The 27,012-nt window shown below is 36.6% G+C and overlaps 1 protein-coding gene across 1 annotated transcript in view; it reads left to right on the plus strand.

The window, feature by feature from the left end:
• LOC132104829 (uncharacterized) overlaps positions 1–27,012 on the plus strand; it is a 163,301-nt gene that overhangs the window by 131,236 nt on the left and 5,053 nt on the right. The gene's annotated exons all lie outside the window — the stretch shown is intronic.

Below are 27,012 nucleotides of genomic sequence, written 5' to 3' on the forward strand. Positions count from 1 at the left end.
CGCCAGGGGAAGGTCCCAAAAGGGAGCAAATGTCCATAGCCCCCATGTTAAAATGTCCGTTTTCACAGCATAAATTCATGTTTTTACAAGTTGGTCCCATGAACTTTTATTGTATTTTTTCCGATAGCTTCCGAGTGCCTGACAACTGTGAGGGGGGTGATTTTTTTTCTAATACGTTAGTTTAGATCGTATTTAGATATAAAATATCTGACAATAAGGGTGTGGTTAACTTTGAGTGACAGCTTGATTGACAGCTGACAAGGCAGCGCCACGGAGAATGACAACAAGAAGCGCCATTTTTTTATACAGTTGACATATAATACTACTGTTTCTGTATCATGAAATGTAGTTTTAAGAGGTTTTCAGGCGAGAATGTAGTTGTTTAAAGCTCAAATCTGTGGTTTATTTAAAGATTTATGAAAATTTTATCCAGTTGATCCAGCGATGACCGGGCGCTCGGCGTTCATGTACCCCGCCTGAAGCAGTCTTTCCTCGGCTAGACCCTCTAAAGTTTGCCGCCAATGCCGCGGACTCTGGCGTCTCTGTAGTGAGATATAATTCATCTTGTGTATATCTAATGGGCGATTTTTGGTCTCGTAAATCTATATTTTTTTCCCTGGGCAATCGTTTTGGCTGAGGGGAAGTTTCATCATAACTTTATAAGCGATTTAACTTTACCGATGTATGGTTAGACTAGAGCGCTGACTTACATATGTTTAACTGAATTGTTTGCTTTATTTGTATAGCTTCTTATACCTTTTACTTATACTTTTATAATGGCTAATATTGATAAAACTGAAATTTAACAAAAAGAGACTGGGTTGAGTTTTGTCATTTTAAATTTTAATACAACGAAGATGATTTGTAATGTTTACTGCAAAATCTGTTGTTTAGTACAAATGCACATATTGCCTGGACCATAAAATGTTTAATATTTTTATATTATATTTAAAATGAAAAGAGGCAGGTTTGTGTTTTATATTTTGTTTTACGTTATGTGTAGTTGAATATAATCAATATGCGTTGCCTGAACCACATTTGTGTGGCTATAATGTTTAAGATTTCTTTTAATGAAAACGAAAATAGTTAGTATGGTGTTTTATAACATATTTCGTTGCCTAAAATATACACAGAGATAACCGAATTTGCAGAGCGAGCTGAGTGTAGCGCGCTGTGTCAGAAGGTGGGCGGGGTTAGGATTTCCCAAGATTTTCCAAGATGGCGCAGCCCATACCCACCATAAACGTCTTCAAACCCGTTCTTCAGAAAGTCTATGGGGGACGTCACAGACGCTTTGTCCATATTTTTTACAGTCTATGGTTGGAAGGAGGACAGAACCTGCAGAAATTCAAGGTAAGGTATAGGTTAAATATTAATAATATAAAATGTAATAATGTAAATAGCCTATAAATAATAATAATAATAATTATTGTTATTGTTCCTGTAGCTCAATTGGTAGAGCACTGCGCCATCAAGCGCAAGGTTGGGGGTTCGATCCCCGGGAACACATGATATGTAAAAATTGATAGCCTGAATTCACTGTAAGTAAAGCGTCTGCTAAATGCATAAATTTAATTTATAGGGGTGGTGTTGGCGCAGTGGATAAGACACATGCCTTTGGTGTGAGAGACCCGGGTTCGAATCCACTGTGAGACACCAATGTGTCCCTGAGCAAGACACTTAACCCCTAGTTGCTCCAGAGGCGTGCGACCTCTTACATAGTAATTGTAAGTCGCTTTGGATAAAAGCATCAGCTAAATGAATAAATGTAATGTAATGTAAATGTAATAAAAAACATCGGAGGGTGAATCGTGACTCATTAATTAATTTATTCCCCCACATTTAAACATAACCGGAAGGCGTGGAAAAAGGCGCCCAAAAACAAAACGTTAGTTGGAGGGAGGACGTCGGAACCTGCAAAAAGTCAAGGTAAGATAAATGATAAATGTGTCTTTTTGTTAGCGATTACATATTCAGTTGGAGTCCCCATGTTATGTGATGTATAGAGGTAATGACATAATTTAGCAAATTTGCATACTTTCTATTTGAAGATAAATTATTATAGTGGAACGTGCAAATTTGGCTAGATTAATGCTGCTCATGTATTTACACAAAATAACCTATAAAAAAAAAACTAATGAGAATGAATCATGAATATTGTTCTTGATATAATTTTTATTAATGTTGGTTATTAGTAGTGCTGTGTTCCATACATCCATATGACGATGTATCGTCAGAGATTTGACGATACCAGTAATAATACAGCTAGCTTGCATGTGTGCAGCTGTGGACCGCGCTTAATTTCAATAGAAGAACAACAAGTAGAAAGGTGCAGGTTTCTAAAAATGAAAAGAGCACAATAGGCTACCTACAACAAGGTTTAATCTGGCTGCAGAGGAACAGAACCGGGGTTGCCTGATATAAAGAGACAAATCCCCGAAACACATCTTCACACTTGCGCAATACGGAAATATCTACTAAGTGTGCTACTTATCTTTGTCAACCTGGCAACCATGTGTACGCGTGCTCTCTCTCCAACGGACAAACGCGCTTGCGTTCAAAAAACACCGGTTAGCTTGCAGTTTACCCATTTTGTGGATGCAATCGAAACTGGCTAATATGAATTAATTTATTATTTATAAATCATTTCATCCCATCCAACAGTCTTTTAAGTACATTTACTGATTGTTTATTTTTTATTTAATATTTTACATTATTGTTATTATTATTGTTGTAGGTTCAATTTTTTTAATTTATTGTTATGTATTTGTAATACTTTATTTTCTCCTTCATTTCCTGTATATCTTTACCTTTCTGTGGGCCTATATTATGTTAATACTGAATCATACAGTAGATTTGCTCATGTTGCATAATATTTATATTTTTAGCACGAGGTTTACAGTGTTGAGCATTGTAACCAGTCACACCTGTTTCTGTTGAACTTATTACTGCAATGTCCAATAAGAGGTTGATATTTTATGTTCATGGCTATTTGTGTTAATTTACACAGATTAATGTTGCTCATGTATTTACACAAGCATTGTATAACGTAAAAAAAGCCTAATTTGATGATTGTTCTTGATATCGTAATTATTAATGTTGATTATTATGAAAATCAAGGCTTCAACCTGGTTATTTCGGCAGCATTAAAAACAAAGGTTAAACTGGGAATAAAGTATAAAGAAAGTGAGCAAAGAACACTGAAGCGGTTCATGAATTCAGTCTAAAGTGATGTTGATGTTTTATGCTTAAATAATCACTGAAGCCGCTAATTAGCAAATGAAGATTCAGAATTCAGAGCGCGCTCACTGAACAATTCAGCGGTGACTAATCAAAATGCCTCTGATTGGACATTGTGGTCATAAGCTCAGCACAAACGTGTGTAATCCTCAACGCTGCAAACCGCTGAGATCAGTCTCCCAACCCGTAGTCAGTTCTGCACAGTGAAAGTATTTAACTCATGTCTTATAAAATTACATGGTTAGTTCGTGTTACTTAATACATTAACTACTGTTAACAAATGAGACCTTATTGTAAAGTGTTACCAAACTGTTTAATGCGCAGGTAGTTCCAGTCCATTAAATCACCATTCAATATTTATGTGATGCTTCCAATAAAGGACACACATACTGCTGTTTTTGAAGTTTTAAAACTTGCAGCTTCACTTTTAGTTGAAAGAACCTGCAGAGATGCAGGTAATTCATGAACGCATCTCTCACTCTGTCTTAGGCATGTCGTGATTGTTAAATAACTGATTGCGTTATCCAATCTAAATTGTAATGTTGACATGCACTCCCTGTAAATTTGCTTTGAAACTATATGTTTTGTGAAAACCGCTATGCAAATAAATGTGAACTGAACTGAATTGAATTTTTTATTAGGCACAAGGGGGAGTCAGACCAAAAGACATTTTGATTCCCCTTAGTCAAGATCTTTCTTAAATGCATGTTCGCATTTATTTTCAGATCATGCCACCCTTGCTAGATGGTGTAAAAAGTTACATAGTATACCTGTAACAATAACACAAAATAAATACAATGCCTATCTTTTTTGTTTTGTGCTTTTATTTTATTTTTTCTTGTAATTTTATTTTGTTTAGGGAATTTTGGCTTCTAAATTCTTACTGAGTCAACTGTTTTTTTTTTCTTCTTCTTCATTTTTGTGTCCTTTAAAGGCCTGCAAGATTGCCATGATGCTGATGGGCCCAGTCAAGGAGGTCAATAAATCCTATAAGTTTGGATTGTTCCTGTTGCCAAGGTTCTGCAGTGTTCACTTCTACAATGTCGGACAAGTTTGTTTTTTGGATGAGCTAAGCTATACATAGCTACTGGAAACATGTTTTGTTTTTATTTCGTTTCTAAAATATTTTCTTTACACATATTTTGTGTTTATTGTACTGTTTTTTTTTTCTCTATGTTTAGATTGCTTCCCAGTTTTGGAAATGTAATCATGCAATGGGTTTTTCATTGGCAATATTAATAAATAATGCAATTTTTTCAGAAATGTGTTTGGATCATCTGTTGTAAAATAATATTTAGGTAGGCCATTTTTACATTTCTCTTGACTGTATGTTGAATAATGTTGATGCAGAACTCACTTAGTGTCATTGATATTTTGTCACTGAGTTTCCAAAGTTTTAATGGCACGGCATGCACACACACGCCATACACAGTTACAGTTAATTTGTTTCATTCTTAGTGGACCAGAACTGGTAAACAGGAGTGCATTGTCAAAGTGCCATCGTTCCATGCTGCAGTGGGCCGCATTAGGCTCATGTGTGGTTTATGTGGTTTGTTACATGTGGCAGTGCTATGGCTTCCTTGTGGCCGAGATCTGGTAAACAGGAGCGGGCCGCCCAAGTGCCATCATTCCACGTGGTATGTGGGCCAGAGCAAGGTGTTGGATCTGGGCCAGCATTAAAACTAACTGTGGCCCAGATGTGGGCCAGTTCTGCTTCATTGGTTTTATTCATGGCTTAAATGCGGCATTGCTATGGCTTCCTTGTGGCCCAGATCTGGTAAACAGGAGCGGACCGCCCAAGTGCCATCATTCCTACCATATGTGGGCCAAATTTGCGCCAGATCTGGGCCACAGCTATTTTGCTATCTGGGTTAGTTGTAGGCGAATTCTGTTAAATAAAATATCTCGCTTGGCATTGAATTTTGAGCTTTAGAATTTTACAGATATTATTTATACTCTAACAACAACATTACACACTAACTAAAGTTTAAAACATGGGATCACGAAGAACGGGACCTTTAAAGTGACCGCGCCTAATTTAGCGACTGGCTGCTGTAATGTTAATCCAAGAAAATGAAAATGAAAATCACTCACTGCTCTTGACTGAATTACTTTGTAGTTTTAACAGTCAAACCAACAATTATTCAGACACCAGATATAATTTTTATATATATATATAGCAAAACTATAATAATGTGAGAAATGTTGAAGGTGTCTGAATAAATGTAGATTTGATTGTATATTTCATTTTTACATTGAAGACTGTCCAGTGCTATTTTACATTTAATTATTTGGTTTCTCTACCTTGACACCTACAAACTTGAAAAAACTTAGACATTGTGTAAATAGCACAAATAAATAAAAATAAACGAACATACAAATTAAACAATTTCAAACAGGGCCCACTGGTACAACCTTCACCGGGTCCCCGCTGACCCCAGCTACGCCCTGCTCATGCCTGTTTCACACATACTCCGTCTGCAGTGCGTGTGCAGTGCGTGTGCGTTACGTATGTGGTGCAGAACGGACTCGATGTACTTCCACACAGGACGCGTTTGCAGTTCACTACTCGGTACGTAAACGATCTCTGCATTGCTGCAGACGCAATGCTCCTGGAACGCAACTGGAATCCGTTAACATGGGTGTGTAAAAAAATATGCAACGCATACGCACTGCAGACGGAGTATGTGTGAAACAGGCGTAAGATAAACCCCTTCTCAAAGACTTACTGTTTGTCAATTTTATTTGGGTAACACACATTTTCTGAATGCTTTCGGCAGAATTCGAATGAGCCATTTTAATCTAGATTAATTTCAAGGTCACAGTGAGATTAATCTAGATTTAAAAAAAAAATCTATGCCCAACACTAATAAATATATATATTTATATGTCATTTTTGCGACAACATCACAACAGCACCAAAGTGAACCCCTTTTCCGTCAGTTGCTGCATGGGTAGAATGGCTGTAGGCTTCAACTCTAGAGAAAGAGAGAGCAAGAGACAGAGAGAGATAAATAAGAAACATTTGTTTAACATATTCAACTGGTGTGTATATATATATATATATATATATATATATATATATATATATATATATATATATATATATATATATATATGAAAAGTGAAAGTCCTTGCAGCATGTGGTGCATCTCTTCAATTCGGGCAGGGATCTCCCTTTTTGGATTGTTATATGTATCTTGAAAAAGAGAGAGCCTACTTGTTAGAATATTTTGAGATCATGAAATTATCCCTAGGGCCTTTTTTAATCATCTGCCCTACAATGAGCCTAACCAAATCCATAAAATCACTTCATATTGGCCATGCAGCACATGACAGAAACTAACACATGATATCAATGGACTGTATGTGGAGTTGACCTGCAGATTAGGCCAAATTGTAACAAGCTATTAACACTTCCAGACGCCTCATTCATCATTGCTAAACAATGGCAAAACAACAGGCTAACACATACTGCAACTAGACATTCAGTGCAGTTTAATTATGAAAGATATTTTATACATAAATATGGTAAAACCACGACTATTAATCCAGTAGTCACACTAATACATTAAGCTGCAGGTAAATCTTACAAACCTTACATCAACCATGCTCTTGTCATCTGATAAGTTCACCGTCTGATTGCGGTCCACGTCGTCCATCTTTAATTAGTGTTGATCCAGTACAGTAGGTGGCGCTGTCACAAATAAACTAGGGTCCTAAAGCTGCGGTCCAAGAGTTGCGGTCCTGAAACTGTAGCCTCCGCTTGTGCAGGAATACCCTTCTCGTTGAAGCCGGTCCACTGTGCAGTGGAGTTAGCCGTCTTTGTCGCTAGATGTAACGATTTTTTGTATTTTTTTTTTGTTTTCGATGTGTATTTGATTTAATTAGAGCAGATTCATTGAGAGTTGGTTATGTCTTCATGGACCGCGTTTCAGTCATTATAATATTCATTCCGTTGTCTGACAACAGAAACATTAAAATATAGTAATAAAAACAGTTTTATTGAGAATTAAATTAAATGGCTATATTAAATTGCAGTATGTGTGCATGGGGAGGCAATACAATACGACGCACTTACGTCATAAATATGCTAATTAGTGCATGACGTCATATAGTTAATGTTCTCATGATTTATTTTTATGAATTAAAATGTTTCAACCCCCCCCCCCCCCCTGTTTTTTTCACAAATCGCACCCTGGGTTTATTCATCATGATCTGAACATCACATTGATGCTGAACTGTGTGACTGATCTCTCAACATCCTCTACAACATCAGGTACAGAAACAAAGGACAAACTGGACACTGAACAATACAGTAAGTCACACAGACATTGAGAACTTCAAGCAGTGAGTTTAATTCTGAAAAAAATTATTTTAAACAATTGTACTCTTCCCACCTTCCTCCTTCCATCTGCAGTGAACTGGATTGTGTCAGTTGTCGTGTGTTTGGTGATTCTGGCTGTGATTTCTGTCATCAAGTGGAGACTTAAGCATGGAGAACACACACAGGTTCCAGCAGAAGACAATACAGAGAACACACAGAGGAACTGAAGAAACTGGAGAAGACTAGTTGAATGCAGTATTACCTGAGATCAATAGGTGATCATCTTCATGTTGATTAGCACTGATCGTTCACTCTGAGATCAGCAGAATATGAATATGATCCTCACAGTACAACAGAGTAACTGATCTCCTGATTGTACTGTAATTTCTATGTATTTCTATGTATATTTTGCACAAATTTATTTAAATATGAATCAATTCTATGTCTGCACTATCATGCTCTGCCAAATGTATTTCCCATTTTCTACATCTTCAGGGTTTCTTCTTGCTGCTGTAAAGTTTTATTAAAGCAGTATGTAGTGAGGAAAATGCAATAAGTTTTATTTAATTTTTCTTTTTGAAAAGAAGTCCCCTGACAAATGTTATGATCACTTTTACAGTAATATTCACACACATTTAACAAAAACCTCAACAAATCTAATTTGGTGACACGCCAATCTCAAACACCTGCAAAGGGTTCCTGAGTCTTCTAAATGGTCAATCAGTTTGGTTCACTAGGCTACACAAACTATGGAGAAGAAGAACTGGACTGTTGCCCAGTGGACCATAGTCCTCTTTTCAGATGAGACCAAGTTTAGTCTGGAGAAAGAGTGGAGAAGCTCATAGCCCAAGTTGCTTGAAGTCCAGTGTTAAGTTTCCACAGTCTGTGATGATTTGGGGTGTAATGTTATCTGCTGCTGTTGGTCCATTGTGTTTTTGAAAACCGGTCGCTGCACAGCATTTATTAATCTTAGTTGATGTTCATTTCAACCTTTACTAATGCATTATTTAAATCAAAAGTTGTGCTTGTTAACAGTAGTTAATGCACTGTGAATTAGCATGAACTAACAATGAAAAACTATATTTTTATTAACTAACATGAACAAAGATGAATAAATACAGTAATAAATGTATTGTTCATTCGTTCATGTTCGTTAATGAATTAACTAACATTAACTAAAGGACTAGTATTCTAAAGTGTTACCACTCAATCTTTGTAAATAAGTAACAGTAGTGAAATTAAAGAGAAGATTTAGCTCCATCATTAAATTAGACAGTCAAAGGGCTCAGTCTGTATATTGTGCTCATAACACAATTTAATTTATTATATAAACGGCAATATAAGTTAAAACGTAATAAGAATTCGAGAGCAACACGAGTTTCTCAAAGTGGAAATATGCTCATTATTTCACTTTAGTTGAGCATAAAGACAAAAACCTTTTAGTCAAATATAAGCTGTGTCTTTCTGGTTCGAATGTTCTATCCTAATCCACGAATTTCCAATCTGCGCGCTCAGATTTTGTAAACCGTACCCTCTGTTTTTGAATCTGTACCCACGAATTCATAATCTGCGCGCACACTTTCACAATCTGTTCCCATGGATTTGTAAACTGTAGCCTACTCACGGATTCATGCAGGAAGCTCCTACGTGTTAACATACAGTTTTAATAAATATTATTATGTGGAATGGGTCTACAGCAAAGTGTCTTAAGTGATTCTCTGTATGTTTTTCTCATAAAGGTGAAACATTGTAGAAAATGTTACCGGCCTCAGACCTAGGGGATATCTGGGCTGGCAGCAAAGGACACACAGGCAGTGAAGCACTGTGTATCTGTGAAAACACTGTGAATAAATAAAGAGACAGACAAAATGAGTGTCGTTCCTTTGGTGCGTCAGTTTACTTCTGAGATCTTAAAACTTTAGTAACTGTAAACACTTCTTTAGTTACATACAAAAATAACTTCATCTGCACATTAACTTATGGTGTACACATAATATATATGAATACATGCACACCTGTATTCCATAGCCTGTTTCACATAAGGGCAATATATCATTTACATTTACATATTATGTGGAAAGAAGAGTGTGTGTGTACAAAATAAATCAATAAATATTCACATAAATGTCACTCATTACTAGAAAGATGACAAATGTGTCACTTAAACACACAGAATGTATAAACTAAAATCCAACACCATTTTACATACACTACTTCACCCAGATTGACTCGTGTCATTCATTAAGCGTGTGCGCAAAGCACTCGAAACGGCGATTGAATTGTTAATGCAACAGATATACTCAACTACTCAATTAAAACACAAAAATAACACGCACCCTTGCACTGCCAATGCACTCAAACATCACCACAATGCTGTATAACAATACTTTTGAATGCATTTACTAAACAATAAATCGTTTGCATTTAAGACCCTCGAGTTAATTCAATTTTGTATAAAACACATTAGAGCATGACAAAGTTACTCAAAACACTTCACAATTACGTTCCTAAACTTTCCTATAGTCATGTGAACAATCAGAAGAATGTTTAAAATGCATATTATTTTACCTGTGAATAAATAAAGAGACAGACAAAATGAATGTCGTTCCTTTGGTGCGTCAGTTTACTTCTGAGATCGCACCCGGGAAAAAGCTAGTCTCTATAGTGTGCTTCACAGGAGCATTTTAACACCCTTTACAAAAACATGCAGTCTGTCTCTACTGTGGAGTCGCCGGCTTTCAGTCAGCTCCTTAGCATGATAACATAGATTACATTTTCATATATAGATGTATGTTTCTCGAAATTGATTCTGAATAATTCAGATTGCTTTCACTTATTTATTTCAAAATGTTTTGTGTTATGTTGTCCATTGTTGATAGTTTTCATACTTAAGCTGTGAAAGGAACATTTTTAAGGGCTCAACACAACAGCTTTTATGATGCAGAAGCCACTTTAGTTTTTGATTCTGAATATATTATTCACGTCTTTTGTTATTTATTTCAGAAATCCTTGTGATATACAATATTCAGTTTGTGCTGGTCTGACTTAATCAAAATATTGTTTAAAAATTACTTTCTGTTTTACTTTGTGTTTGTATAGACCATAACGCATAAAAGCGCATTAATGGGAACATTAAAGACAGTTCTTGGGCTGCAACTAACGATTATTTTGATAATCGATTAATCTGTTGATTATTTTTATGATTTACGATTTTACGATTATTTTAGTTTTGCCCATTTTTTCCCCAATTAAATTATTAACAAAGGGTCTTTATCATTCAACATAGACTTTTTAGAGATTTTAACCATTTTGCATCGTCATATCCTCATCAAAATATAAGTTAAATTAAATGTATGCATTTAGCAGACACTTATCCAAAGCGACTTACAGTGCATTCAGGCTATCAGTTTTTACCTATCATGTGTTCCCGGGGAATCAAACCCCAACCTTGCGCTTGACAGTGCAATGCTCTACTTGAGCTACAGGAACACTATATACCTGGAGTTTTGTTTTAATATGTGTTAGTAATTTTTTGTCAAACTCTTCTGCGATCAAAACACTGACCCAAAATGTTTCTGAAAAGTTTTCACCATGACAGTCCTTAAGGCTCCTAAAGTAGTTTAACATCCCGAACAAAGCTTATTAAGGAATCTTTCAGAAAATATTTTCACGAAGAATAAAATTGCAGTACATTGCATTTATTTATTTTTTTCTGTAAAAACACATCTTATACCTGGGAAACAGCTTTATAGCTTATGCTGTGAAATTGTAAACAATCCTTCGAATAAAGTGCCAGTGGCATGAAACCTGAATGGAACTCACATTTTAAAGTAAAATCCATCAGAAGGTTGTCCAGAAAAAAAAAACTATTTGACACACATAAAAAAACCTGCTGTGTGAAAAAGAGCAGTGAATACTTAGGGGAAAAAAAGTGAATTTCAAATACATTTAACGCTCTCATTCAGTCATAATTAGGCCGCAAGACTGAATTATGAACTTGTAAACGACAAACTGATCACAGAACATGTTCGTAAATCTTTAAATGTTAACTGTTAAAAAGCAATGTTATTAGCCCTTACGACTAAACATTTGCAAACAACTAGAGCTGAAATAACGAATCGATTTAATCGATTAAAATCGATTATTAAAATAGTTGTCAACTAATTTAGTCATCGATTCGTTGCTAAATAATTTATTTGCCGTAAGCGGCTTATTTCGTGCATATTTCAGATCTGTGGTGACCAAAGTGTGGCAGTAATGAGCCACCGGAGGATTTACTCAGCCAGTACAACAGGAGAAGTAGCGAATAGCCAATAGCTGGCCTCGTTTTATGTCACGTGCTTCCCGAACGGCGTCTCTGCAGCATTCAGCAGGATGTGGGAGTACTTTATTTTGAGCCTTCAAAAAAGAAGATTAACCTGTAAACTCTGCACTACTGAACTGTTTAAGGGACCGTTCACATATCGCGTCTTTTGCGTGCTCATGTTCGTTATTTCCAATGTAGGCGCGCAGTATGCGCGCTCATAATGGAAGCGACGCGGTCGCGACGCACCCGTTTTTCCAGGCGCGTGCACACCGCATCGAGTTAAAAACATTTCAACTTTTCAGAATGCAGCAAGCGCATCGCGGGTCATGTGACAAGAACTAAATAATCAGCTTCATCCTTTCCCGTAACAACGTTAAAAGCTCAGCCAAGATGAAGGAACAGCTGATCATAGCTGTATATGGATTCCTATTTTGAAATAAATTTAGTAGCAGAGCTACTGCAAGCGATTTTTAGAGCTGCAAATCCATTTATCCTTTGCTGAAATTTCCGCGTCTTCAAGGAGAGAGCGCGTCATGGTTGCTTAGCAAAGGCAGACGCCTCAGGGGCGCTTCTGCACGAGCGCTTTGGAAACGAGGAGAAAGCGGTTCGCACAGTCTATGGGTGCGCCTAGCGTTTTAGGCGCGATATGTGAACGGCCCCTAAGACTTTTATTTGTGCAGATTCTCCAGTACAATGTTGTTTGTAAATGTTTAGTTGTAAAAGCTGATAACATTGCTTTTTAACAGTTAACATTTAAAGCTTTACAAACATGTTCTGTGATCAGTTTGTCGTTTACCAGTTCAAAATTCAGTCATGCAGCCTAATTATGACTGAATGAGAGAGATAAATGTTTAACGATATTTGAAATGCACTTTTTTTTAGTATTCACTGCTCTTTTTCACACAGCAGGTTTTTTGTGTGTCCGTTTTTTCTGGACAACCTTCTGATGGATTTTACTTTAAATTGTGAGTTCCATTCAGGTTTCATGCCATTGGCACTTTATTCGAAGGATTGTTTACAATTTCACAGCATAAGCTATAAAGCTGTTTCCCAGTAAATAATAAAATACAACGCACTGCAATCTTATTCTGTTTTATCCTTATTCTTCGTGAAAATATGTTCTGAAAGATTCCTTAATAAGCTTTGTTCGGGATGTTAAACTACTTTAGGAGCTCTAAGGACTGCCATGGTGAAAACATTATTTGAAATCTCCTTGTGAAATTTGCTAGAGTATGGGTCAGTGTTCTGATTGCAGAAGAGTTCGACAAAGGATTACTAACACAATAAAACAACTCCAGGTATATTTTTGATGAGGATATGACAGTGCAAAATGGTTAAAATCTCTTAAAAATCTATGCTGAAGGATAAAGACAATTTATTAATAATTTACTTGATTATCAAAATAATTGTTAGTTGCAGCCCTAGTATAGACCATAACGCATAAAAGCACATTAATGACAACATTAAAGAAAGTTCTTGGGCTGCAACTAACGATTATTTTGATAATCGATTAATCTGTCGATTATTTTTATGATTAATCGATTAATCTATGTACTTATATTTTAGTTTTGCCCATTTTTTCCCAAATTAAATTATTAACAAAGGGTCTTTATCATTCAACATAGACTTTTTAGAGATTTTAACCATTTTGCATCGTCATATCCTCATTAAAATATAAGTTAAATTAAATGTATGCATTTAGCAGACACTTATCCAAAGCGACTTACAGTGCATTCAGGCTATCAATTTTTACCTATCATGTGTTCCCGAGGAATCAAACCCCAACCTTGCGCTTGACAGTGCAATGCTCTACTTGAGCTACAGGAACACTATATACCTGGAGTTTTGTTTTAATATGTGTTAGTAATTTTTTGTCAAACTCTTCTGCAATCAAAACACTGATCCATACTCTAGCAAATGTTTCTGAAAAGTTTTCACCATGGCAGTCCTTAAGGCTCCTAAAGTAGTTTAACATCCCGAACAAAGCTTATTAAGGAATCTTTCAGAAAATATTTTCACAAAGAATAAAATTGCAGTACATTGCATTTATTAATTTTTTTCTGTAAAAACACAGCTTATACCTGGGAAACAGCTTTATAGCTTATGCTGTGAAATTGTAAACAATCCTTCGAATAAAGTGCCAGTGGCATGAAACCTGAATGGAACTCACATTTTAAAGTAAAATCCATCAGAAGGTTGTCCAGAAAAAAAAAAAAACTATTTGACACACATAAAAAAACCTGCTGTGTGAAAAAGAGGAGTGAATACTTAGGGGAAAAAAGTGAATTTCAAATACATTTACACATTTAACACCAGAGGTGGAAAGAGTACAAAAATATTCTACTCAAGTAAAAGTACCATTACATTAATGAAATTTTACTTAAGTACAAGTAAAAGTACCAGTCTAAAAATCTACTCAAGTAAAAGTAAAAAGTAACTCATTTAAAATTTACTCCGAGTAAAAATTACTTAGTTACATTTTAACAGTGGGAGGGAGTCAAAAATGGGACAGGCCAAGGGTGTCAAACTCAGTTCCTGGAGGGCCACAGTCCTGCACAGTTTAGATATAACCCTAATTAAACACACCTGATCCAGCTAATCTAATCATTTAGGTTTATTTGAAAACTACATGATATGTGTGCTGGAGCAGGGTTAGAACTAAACTCTGCAGGGCTACGGCCCTCCAGGAACTGAGTTTGACACTTCTGGGATAGGTCTATTAATCTCAAACTAGTTGTTTTTAATTAAAGGAATCAGTTATTTAGAATAATAGAACATTTGGGCTGTTACCAGGCAAATCAGTATCAACAAACTCATCTTTTAATGCAGAGGAAATGCAGAAGATTCATTGGAAGTGGCATTTAGATGTATTACACTGTTAAGTGCAGGACAAGAATGCATTTAACCTGCAGTTACAAATGCATGAATAATGTTTTGATATACAAGACATAAAATATTGAATACTCATTTGAAATAAGAAATTAATTATTTAAAAAAAATCAAAAGATACTTTAAATGTGAAATTAAAATGGCCAATATGTGTCAGCAAGTCACTGTTAATAAGTGAGTCATTGCGATTGAACCGAATCATTTAAACGGTTGATTCATTCAGGAACGAAACACTGTCACGTTGCTCAGAGACGCAAAACTGTGCTTTGGTGGCTGTGTTTGGAATTATTTTCTGTTGTAGAAATAGAGCTAAAAAAGGCAATATGGTGTCTAAAACGCAAGTCTCTTAATTAACTTGTTTACTGAACTGTTATATATGTATATATTCATGATGATGAAAAGACAGCATTGTGTGATTTTGATTTAATGTATGAAATTATATAAATGTGAATTTTCTGCCCCTATATCTTCAATTTTGTGATCATTCTAAATGCATTTTAGGAGACTGAATCACACAGTGAAAGAACGCACTATAAATGCGCGCGCACATCATTAAAACAAAAAATATGATATTATCGCAGACGATATATATAGCACACTCCTCACCACTGTCTTTTTGGCTAATTTGTGCAAAACCTCTTGCTAAAATGTCAAAGCTTCATTTTAACCACCAATGCAACGATCCAAATATTTAGCTTACCTCTACATTCTTGCGAAGGGTTGATGTCTTGTCGAGATTTTATAAGCTGCTAGTTTGGTCTTCCTAGGCAAGTACAGCTTACACAGCATAATAGAGCATACATATGGCCAGGGGTTCAGTTCATTTCCTTCGAGTTCAACTTCAGAATATGACGGGGTTTCGTTTTCAGCGGTGTCTGCACCACTAACGCCTGTTTTGTCCGTCTGCATCTTTCTTGTGATTTTAGCGCCAGTTTGCCCTCCTGCCCATTATTTACTGACGTAGTTTCCAGGGAGCGATTTTTATTTTTTTTTACTCAGTAATTAATGTTTTTTAAAATGTAGCGAAGTACAATACTTTAAACAAAATTAAGTAAAAGTAAAATTACAGATCTAAAAAATTACTTTAAAAAGTATTAGTACACAAAAGCTACTCAATTACAGTAACGCGAGTAAATGTAATTCGTTACTTTCCACCTCTGTTTAACGCTCTCATTCAGTCATAATTAGGCTGCAAGACTGAATTATGAACTTGTAAATGACAAACTGATCACAGAACATGTTTGTAAATCTTTAAATGTTAACTGTTAAAAAGCAATGTTATTAGCTCTTACGACTAAACATTTGCAAACAACATTGTACTGGAGAATCTGCACAAATAAAAGTTTTAAACAGTTCAGTAGTGCAGAGTTTACAGGTTACTCTTCTTTTTTGAGGGCTCAAAGTAAAGTACTCCCACACTTTGGATGACTCGTTCGATTAGTTTTATCTTCCGCTTTTTTCTTTCAAAAGCTTCCTCCACTGCCGTCTGCCTCTACCATCTCGCTGTATGGAGGGTCGAGACAAGATGGCGACCAAGACAGACGTATGTTGAAACGCTCTGAAGGGTTTGATTTTATCCTCTTTCTGTGAAGACTCTTCGTGTGTTAAATCTTTCAAAAAACGAACTTGAAACTATAGTCTATAATACTGTAATAGCAAACTTTATTTTTTCGCTTGGAAAAAATACTAAGAAGTTGCTGATCTAGATCCGTCACCGCGTGACGCACGACAAGCGATTAAAATGAGCGCCAAAGACAAACGAAAGAAAGCGATCTCAGACCATTTCTACGCAACTGATTACACATCTTCAGCTGATTCAGCTAAAGGAGACCTGCCAGTAATTCTTCCTCCCGCTCCTGACACTCCACTGAGCAGCCCTATGCCGAAGAAAAACCGAGGTGAGCCTTCCCTATCTGAGTTGCAGGAAAATATCATCACGGCCCTCACCTTGAAAATTAATCAAAGGGCAGACTCACTCGAAAAAATGATAATTACCAACTCCAACACGATCGAGGAACTCAAAACATCCTTAAATCATCTTTATGCGGAGATTCAAGATATTAAGGAGGACAAAACCAAGCTGGGTGAGAAATTTGCGCAACAACAAAAATCTCTCGTCAGTCTGGAAGAAAGAGTCGCCGATGCTGAACGTTACAAAAGACGTTGGTGCCTACGTCTACATGGCCTCTCTGAGCAACCAAACGAAGATGTAAAGGCAAAAGTTGTAGAAATTTGTAACGTTGTTGCCCCTGAGTCTTGCAAAAAAGGTTTTGAAGTCATTGACATTGCTCACAGGCTTGGTAAACCGCAATCGGGTAGGATTCGTGCCATCATTGCTTTATTCACGTTACGGTCTGTGCGTGATGCCATTTGGAAGAATGCCAAAAACAACGAGTTCCTGAAACAACACAAGCTTCGCTTCGTGGAGGATCTGACCAAGGATGAAAAAGACAGACGATCGTTTTTATGGCCACATGTGAAGAAAGCACGCGAAGATAACAGAAAAGCCTACTATGTCGGGTCCAAGGCGTTCATTGAAGGTATTGAGATTAAACTGAATGCAGAAGGCCAAAAGATAAGCTGAACAAGTAGCCTACGGTAACTGATCCTCAGACATCTGAGATGTATGGCCACAAACGCATGCACGGTTGCTGTTTTTTTTTTTTTTTTTTTTTCAAACTTAACGTTTTTTTAGTTCATATATAATGTTCGTATATTGGGCTATAGTAAATTTGTTCTGCTTTTGAAATTGAGGATAAACCAAACCCTCCTCATACTTCTGTTATTTTTTCTCCTGTTGTAACTTGTTATATTATAACGGAGTTATCACTCATTTCACTTAATGTAAAGGGCATTCGAGATATTGTTAAAAGAAAAGCAATATTTTTGTTTTGCAAAGAAATGAAGGCAGATTTTATTTTTTTACAAGAATCCCACTCAAGTGTGGAAGATGTTTTATTTTGGAAGAATCAGTGGGGAGATGATCTCTGGTTAGCTCATGGAAACAACCATTCAGCTGGTGTAAGCACTTTGAAAGGCAACTTTAGAGGAAAAATTATTTGTAACAAATGTGATGTTAAAGGGCATTGGGTAATTATAGTTGTTGAAACTAGCAGTCATTTGTTTATATTATGTAATATTTATGGTTACAACTCTTCTTCTTTAAATTGTGAATTGTTAGACACAATAGAAGAAAATGTCAATATTTTCTCAACTAAATTTCCAATGGCAAAAATAATTATTGGCGGAGATTTTAATATGGTTCATGATAATGTTCTAGATAGATTCCCCTCCAAAGTCTTTAATAAAAATAACATCCTCCAGAATTTTTGTAATAATTTAGCTCTCATGGACATTTGGAGATATAGACACCCCCTTGTTAGACAATTCACATGGAGCAATAAACAAATGACTCTGCAATCGCGAATTGACTTTTGGCTAATTTCCTTAGACTTGGAACAAAAAGTTTTACAAACTGAAATTTCCCCAGCTATTCTTACTGATCACAAAGTTTTAACTTTAAGTATTAAATTTGAAGATATCCAGTGTAACTCTCGAAATGTAGGCTATTGGAAACTAAACAATTCACTTTTATACCATGAAGATTATGTGAAACAAATCCAATTATTAATAAATACATACTGGCAGCAGGCAAATATTAAGAAGGAATATGGCAAGATATGGGAACTATTAAAATTTGAAATAAGAAAATACAGTATTCAATTTGGGAAAAAATTGGCAGTGAAAAAAAGAACACGTATTCAAGATATAATTAAAGAGATTTCCAATTTAACTCAAACATCTACACACCCATCCAATAATGATGTTTTAGATAATTTGCAAAAAGAATTAGACCATATTTATCAAGAAAAAGCCAAAGGTGCTTTTGTAAGATCTCGAAGAAAATGGATGGAAGAAGGTGAAAGAAATAGTAAATATTTTTTTAGCCTCGAGAAAAGAAATGCAGAAATGTGCCTAATTAGAAAATTAAAAATAAATAACTTTGTTACTGAAGACCTAAACACAATCTCTACATTTATTTCTAAATATTATACAGATATATATTCATTAGGAGAAGACCAAGATAATTCAATTCTTCTTAAAACCATTAGAAATCCAAAATTGCTATCTTTAGAAAGTAGAATTGAATGTTCTGAAAATCTTTTTTTAAGTGAAATTGAGTTCTGTATAAAGACACTAAAAAACAACAAATCCCCCGGAAATGACGGCCTTTCATCAGAATTCTATAAAGCTTTTATAAACGATATATCTAAATTCCTATTAGCAGTATATGAAGAGGCCATCAACAAAGGATCCTTACCTACATCACTTAGACAAAGCGTCATCACATTGATCCCTAAACCTCAAAAAGATAGACTATTATTAGAAAATTGGCGACCTATATCATTATTAAATAATGATTATAAAATAATGGCAGCAGTTTTTGCAAAACGGATGAAAAATGCTTTAAATGAGATAATTGATGAAACTCAATGTGGTTTCATGAAAGGACGCCATATTTACTCTAATATTCGTTTAGTTATTGATTTAGTAGAATATAGCAATTTACTAAATGGTGACCCTTTAATACTCTTTTTAGATTTTAGAAAAGCTTTCGATACAGTTAGCCATAAATTTATATTTGATTCCTTAAAATTCTTTGGTTTCGGAGAATATTTTATAAAAGGTGTAAAAACGATGTACTATGGTAGTAATAGCTCTATTAAACTTATTAATGGGACATCTCCCAGATTTGAAATAAACCGAGGCATTCGGCAAGGCTGCCCAATTTCTGCATTCCTTTTTTTAGTTGTAGCTCAAGTGTTAATATGATAAACCAACACCCTTTTAAAGGGATTGAAATTCATGAAAGACAAATTAAAATATCGCAACTTGCTGATGACACAACAATCTTTCTTGGTGATAGTTCTGAGGTACCTTTGGCTCTAAACATGATTAATAGCTTCTCAAAATTCTCTGGATTGAATTTAAATTTATCTAAATGTGAGATCATACAACTTAAAAACAACAACCTATCCACTGTGTGTAATATTCCTGTTAAAAGTATGGTAACCTATTTAGGAATTAAAATTTCTAAAAGCACTGATGTAATGGTTAACTCCAATTTTTTGCCTATTATTGAAAAAATACAAAAGAAATATAACTCATGGTTAGCAAGAGATCTTTCTATTCAAGGGAGAATTCTATTGAGTAAGGCAGAAGGTCTTTCAAGAGCAGCATATCTTTTCTCTTCACTTAGTGCCCCAAAGGATATATGCTCACAAATGGATAAATTACTCTTCAATTTCATCTGGAAAAACAAACCTCATAAAATTAAGAAAAGCGTTCTTGTTAATAAACTATCTGATGGTGGATTAAACGTTCTTAATTTTACTATCTTTAACCAAATTCTAAAAATAAATTGGCTTAAAAACTTTTTAAAAAATCAAACAAGTATATTTAATATAGTCCCTTATTTTTTGTTCAAGAGACTTGGGGGATTAAACTTTTTGTTGCAGTGTCCTTATATGACCGGTAAACTTCCAATTGCTTTAGCTAACTATCATAAACAAACATTACTTTTCTGGTCCCTTTTGTACAAACACAATTTTTCTCCCAGTAGGTGTTTTATATGGAACAATAGTAATATCATTCATAATAAAAAATCTTTGTACATGGAGAATTGGGTCCAACACAACATTTTAATTGTTAGCCAACTAATTGACAAAAATGGGCAATTTTACTCCTACCCTAATTTTATTTCAAAATATGGTTTATTTGTAAATGAAAAAGAATTTAACAAAGTAATTAAGGCTATTCCTAATGGCATACTAATATTAAACAAATTTTCAGATGTAGATATCAATAATACATCTTTACAAAATCCTCAACTCTTTGTAAATGGTCTCTCTTTATTTGATAAAGGTTTTAATAACAACTTTATAAGAAACTCCTTTAATGTTGGATCCAGTCCTCCATGTAAATCAAAATGGCTTAAACCTTATTGTATATCTTGGCGCAACATTTGGACTATGCCCTATAAGTTTATTATTTCTAATAAAGTCAAAGAAGTAATGTACAAAATTATTCATAGATGCTATCCTGTAAATGCAACCATTAGTAGATATATTCACGCTGTTTGTGATAAGTGCACTTTTTGTAATACATCACTTGAAGACATTGAACATTTATTTTTATATTGCCCTTTTTCTATTTCTTTTTGGACTGACTTTAAAATGGATATGACAAAAAAATTGAACAAAAGTCTTAATTTAGACCCTCATGACATTTTACTTTGTTTCCAAAACCCATCTTTTTCTGAAAAACAAAATTATATAATTAATCTTTTTATCATTTTGGCGAAAATTTTATATTCATAAGACAAAAATAATTCAAAAGAAACCCTCCTATATTGCCTTCTATAACACTGATCTAACAATATATTTTGAAACTCTCTTAAACATGAGATCACAAAATAAAAAGCTTATAAAAACAATACAAATATTAAAGCTTTTCAAATACATATAACTGCCCTGATATGTTATACTTATATTTTTGTAATTGCTCTTATGTTTATGTTTATTTTTTTATTTTTTTTGTTTTTCTGGTAAAATATTTTGAGCTGTATTGTTAATACTTTGTAACCTTTCTTTTTTTTTGTATTGTACTGAAATGTTTTTGTACTTGAACTGACTAAATAATAAAAAAAAAAAAAAAAAAAAAAAAAAAAAAAAAAAAAAAAACCATCTCGCTGTATGCTGCAGACGCAGTTCGGGAAACACGTGACATAAAACGAAGCCAGCTATTGGCTATTCGCTACTTCTCCTGTTGTACTGGCTGAATAAAACCTGCGGTGGCTCACTACTGCCACACTTTGGTCACCGCAGATTTAAAATATGAACAAAATGATCCGCTTAAGGCAAATAAAAGTTGTTTAGCAACTAATCGATGACTAAACTAGTTGACAACTATTTTAATAATCGATTTTAATCGATTAGTTGTTTCAGCTCTAGTTAAATATGTTAAACAAATGTTTCTTATTTATCTCTATCTGTCTCTTTCTCTCTCTTTCTCTAGAGTTGAAGCCTACAGCCATTCTACCCATGCAGCAACTGATGGAAAAGGGGTTCACTTTGGTGCTGTTGGCGCAAAAATGACACACATATACATATATATATATATATATATATATATATAAATAAACATTCTTGAATCATTCTTGTGCCTTGTCTTGCCTCTCAACAACTTTTAAAATATCGGCTGTAATTTAGTGACTCCATACGCTGATTCCAACTTTAAGACGACCCCAGACGACACAAGAAGCTAATGTAGCGAACGCTGCGGTCCCTCTGCCCATGACTCCCCGCTGCAGGAGCCGCTGTATTCCTCCGAAACCCTGTAAAAACGATACTGTTTTAAACCGTTTTCCAGGTTAGCTGGGCTGCATAGCTCTCAAAACCAACAAGAAAAGGGTAACTTAGCTAGTAATGTTTACTTAGCGTTTTGTTTTGTTGTTAAACTGTGTAAAATTAGCGGTGATGTTAAATCAATGCTGGATGGTTTCAAGCTAATAGATGGTAGCTAACATTAGCAGATGAGCCCACACTTTTTGACATTCAAACAGGCGGCCTGTTGTCTGAACCAACTCAAACAGTGATTAAAATGCTGAAGCTTAATTTTCATTATAAAGAGGCACACGGGACCAAAATTACAAAGAAGCTAGCGCTTAACCATTATCCACGAGTGAACATGTTAAAGTTGTCCTAATATCAAACAACGTCTTACAATCATTAATATACAAGATGATTTAAAAACCAAAGCTGTGAATGTCGCAATATATCAATAAATCAATACTTACTCAAAAGAGGGTTCAGTGCAACCGTGTCCCAGCAAAGAAATGCTCGACTGATGTCGGCTTTTGGTGTGCTGTACTCAACCGTTGCAGTAAAGGCGCGTCCAGAGGCGTCATGCCCATTCGAAGTGAGGGGGCACGTGTCAACGCTTCATGATAACCAATCAGAAACTATTCTGTTGCGCTTATGGATGCAATGGCCAATCAGAGACGTCCAGAAGAGTCATCACTGAAACGCAGTGTTTTGTTTACTTGCTTGCTGACTGAATTATTTAGCGAATTCTCTCATCAGAAACAACAAAAAGTGCAGATGTGCGTACGAATGTAAGTAAGATATTCGTTTCATAATGTAAAGTGCTTCAGTGATTTTAATGGGAGTTTAAAGTGCCTGAAAAATTTACATTAAATTTTTTTTTAATGTTTTGTGGCATTATATGGCACTTAAGTAAAAAGTCGGGTTTTTATGTGTAGTTAATAGATTACACTACATTTCCATATATTGATCAAATAACAATCTATAAAGGTGCAAAACGCGTTTACCTACACATATTTGAGAAACGAGATATTTCCTGATAAATTAAGCATGTTTGGAATTGTTTTGAATAAAAAGGGGGAAAAAAAACATAAGCCTATATCAGTTATGTGCTTTCGTAGAATGACTTATACAATGCCCCCCCTCCTCCCCTCCCCCAAATGTGCCCCCTCAAAAATCATGAATGCATGACGCCCCTGGGCGCGTCCGCGTCTGAGCATCCGACACGGGTCAGGATCCGCTGTTTGACGGCGCCGCCCGGAGGCGGAGCTGATCCTCTGGGCAAAACCAAAACGAATTTAACGGGGGGTTGGCGAATTGAAGGCGGATCCACCTAGGCTCCTGCTGATGCACATTTCGGTGCGGAAACAAAACAAAACATTTGATTCAGATCGGGACTCCGAATCGCAAATCATTTGATCGGGGCTTCGGAGTTCGCAAAACATTTGATTCAGATCGGGACTCTGATGCGCGTTTCGCAAAACATTTGATCTGGGCTTCGGAGATCACAAAACTTTTGATTCAGATCGGGACTCCGATGAGCGTTTCGCGAATCATTTGATCGGGGCTTCGGAGTTCAAAAACATTTGATTCAGATCGGGACTCCGAAGCGCGTTTCGCGAATCATTTGATCGGGGCTTCGGAGTTCGCAAAACATTTGATTCAGATCGGGACTCCGATGCGCGTTTCGCGAATCATTTGATCGGGGCTTCGGAGTTCAAAAACATTTGATTCAGATCGGGACTCCGAAGCGCGTTTCGCGAATCATTTGATCGGGGCTTCGGAGTTCGCAAAACATTTGATTCAGATCGGGACTCCGATGCGCGTTTCGCGAATCATTTGATCGGGGCTTCGCAGTTCAAAAACATTTGATTCACATCGGGACTCCGATGCGCGTTTCGCGAGTTCGCAAAACATTTGATTCAGATCGGGACTCCGATGCGCGTTTCGCGAATCATTTGATCGGGGCTTCGGAGTTTGCAAAACATTTGATTCAGATCGGGACTCCGATGCGCGTTTCGCGAATCATTTGATCGGGGCTTCGGAGTTTGCAAAACATTTGATTCAGATCGGGACTCCGATGCGCGTTTCGCGAATCATTTGATCGGGGCTTCGGAGTTTGCAAAACATTTGATTCAGATCGGGACTCCGATGCGCGTTTCGCGAATCATTTGATCGGGGCTTCGGAGTTTGCAAAACATTTGATTCAGATCGGGACTCCGATGCGCGTTTCGCGAATCATTTGATCGGGGCTTCGGAGTTTGCAAAACATTTGATTCAGATCGGGACTCCGAAGCGCGTTTCGCGAATCATTTGATCGGGGCTTCGGAGTTTGCAAAACATTTGATTCAGATCGGGACTCCGATGCGCGTTTCGCGAATCATTTGATCGGGGCTTCGGAGTTTGCAAAACATTTGATTCAGATCGGGACTCCGATGCGCGTTTCGCGAATCATTTGATCGGGGCTTCGCAGTTCAAAAACATTTGATTCACATCGGGACTCCGATGCGCGTTTCGCGAGTTCGCAAAACATTTGATTCAGATCGGGACTCCGATGCGCGTTTCGCGAATCATTTGATCGGGGCTTCGGAGTTTGCAAAACATTTGATTCAGATCGGGACTCCGATGCGCGTTTCGCGAATCATTTGATCGGGGCTTCGGAGTTTGCAAAACATTTGATTTAGATCGGGACTCCGATGCGCGTTTCGCGAATCATTTGATCGGGGCTTCGGAGTTTGCAAAACATTTGATTCAGATCGGGACTCCGATGCGCGTTTCGCGAATCATTTGATCGGGGCTTCGGAGTTTGCAAAACATTTGATTCAGATCGGGACTCCGAAGCGCGTTTCGCGAATCATTTGATCGGGGCTTCGGAGTTTGCAAAACATTTGATTCAGATCGGGACTCCGATGCGCGTTTCGCGAATCATTTGATCGGGGCTTCGGAGTTTGCAAAACATTTGATTCAGATCGGGACTCCGATGCGCGTTTCGCGAATCATTTGATCGGGGCTTCGGAGTTTGCAAAACATTTGATTCAGATCGGGACTCCGATGCACGTTTCGCGAATCATTTGATCGGGGCTTCGCAGTTCAAAAACATTTGATTCAGATCGGGACTCCGAAGCGCGTTTCGCGAATCATTTGATCGGGGCTTCGGAGTTTGCAAAACATTTGATTCAGATCGGGACTCCGATGCACGTTTCGCGAATCATTTGATCGGGGCTTCGCAGTTCAAAAACATTTGATTCAGATCGGGACTCCGAAGCGCGTTTCGCGAATCATTTGATCGGGGCTTCGGAGTTTGCAAAACATTTGATTCAGATCGGGACTCCGATGCGCGTTTCGCGAATCATTTGATCGGGGCTTCGCAGTTCAAAAACATTTGATTCACATCGGGACTCCGATGCGCGTTTCGCGAATCATTTGATCTGGGCTTCGGAGTTCGCAAAACATTTGATTCAGATCGGGACTCCGATGCGCGTTTCGCGAATCATTTGATCGGGACTTCGCAGTTCAAAAACATTTGATTCAGATCGGGACTCCGATGCGCGTTTCGCGAATCATTTGATCGGGGCTTCGCAGTTCAAAAACATTTGATTCAGATCGGGACTCCGATGCGCGTTTCGCGAATCATTTGATCTGGGCTTCGGAGTTCGCAAAACATTTGATTCAGATCGGGACTCCGATGCGCGTTTCGCGAATCATTTGATCGGGACTTCGGAGTTTGCAAAACATTTGATTCAGATCGGGACTCCGATGCGCGTTTCGCGAATCATTTGATCGGGGCTTCGGAGTTCAAAAACATTTGATTCAGATCGGGACTCTGAATCGCGTTTAGCGAATCATTTGATTCAGATCGGGACTCCGAAGCGCGTTTCGCGAATCATTTGATCGGGGCTTCGGAGTTCAAAAACATTTGATTCAGATCGGGACTCTGAATCGCGTTTCGCGAATCATTTCGAGCGGATTTGCAAAACATTTGATTCTATCATGTACTTGTCTAGATCAACTTTTAATAAAGAGAAAAGAGGTTTAGAGACAGATTGTTATTAATAGTGTAATATCCTTTGATACATCACAACGGTGGAGACATGGAGATAATTTGCTTATTCTTTATTAACAGATGCAGAGCGGACAACGCATTTCGACACCGTTACAGCAGAAGACCTGCTAACCCCGGAACAACCCTCATCAGGAGAAAAGGTAACAAAAGTAAACCCTGTGCCCTGTGGCTGGGGAACTCACTTCTAACTATTCGTAGTCCTCTAAATAACTCGGAGTCTTCTTCTCGTCGACCTCCTTGACTCTAAGTGACCTTTCACCACAGGAGTTTCTGATCTTAACACAGGAAAAGAGGCTTATTTATAAAGAGTTAATGGCAGTGGGCTGTCAAGAACCATCTGAGACCATGTGATGACAGCCATTATTTTGAGACCAAATTTCTTATGAGGCTAAAATGATATTGAACTAATATGTCTATATCATAGTCTTTACTCATGCAGGTCATTAGGCATGGCATAAGATGATTACAAGATATGGTGGTGGCTAAAATGAGGACTGCTTTTGCTGAATCAAGAGATGGTTTAGATAACAAAGGTTGAGGGAATTAAGCATGTATGGTAAAAATAATTTTAAAGAAATGTTCCTAGCATCATGTATTTTAAACAGTCTAAACTGAGATTTGAGATATAGAAACTTTGACATTTTTAACCTATTTGAATGATTAAGGGTTATATGTTGTAATGAATTTGATATTATAGTCTAAGTTTAAGTTTGGTGAAAACTGTCAAATAAATCAATAACTAATATTGTGCACAGTAAGAGAGAGAGAGAGAGAGAGAGAGAGAGAGAGAGAGAGAGAGAGA

This window comes from Carassius carassius, chromosome 25 (genome assembly GCF_963082965.1).
Source record: "Carassius carassius chromosome 25, fCarCar2.1, whole genome shotgun sequence".
Lineage (NCBI taxonomy): Eukaryota > Metazoa > Chordata > Actinopteri > Cypriniformes > Cyprinidae > Carassius > Carassius carassius.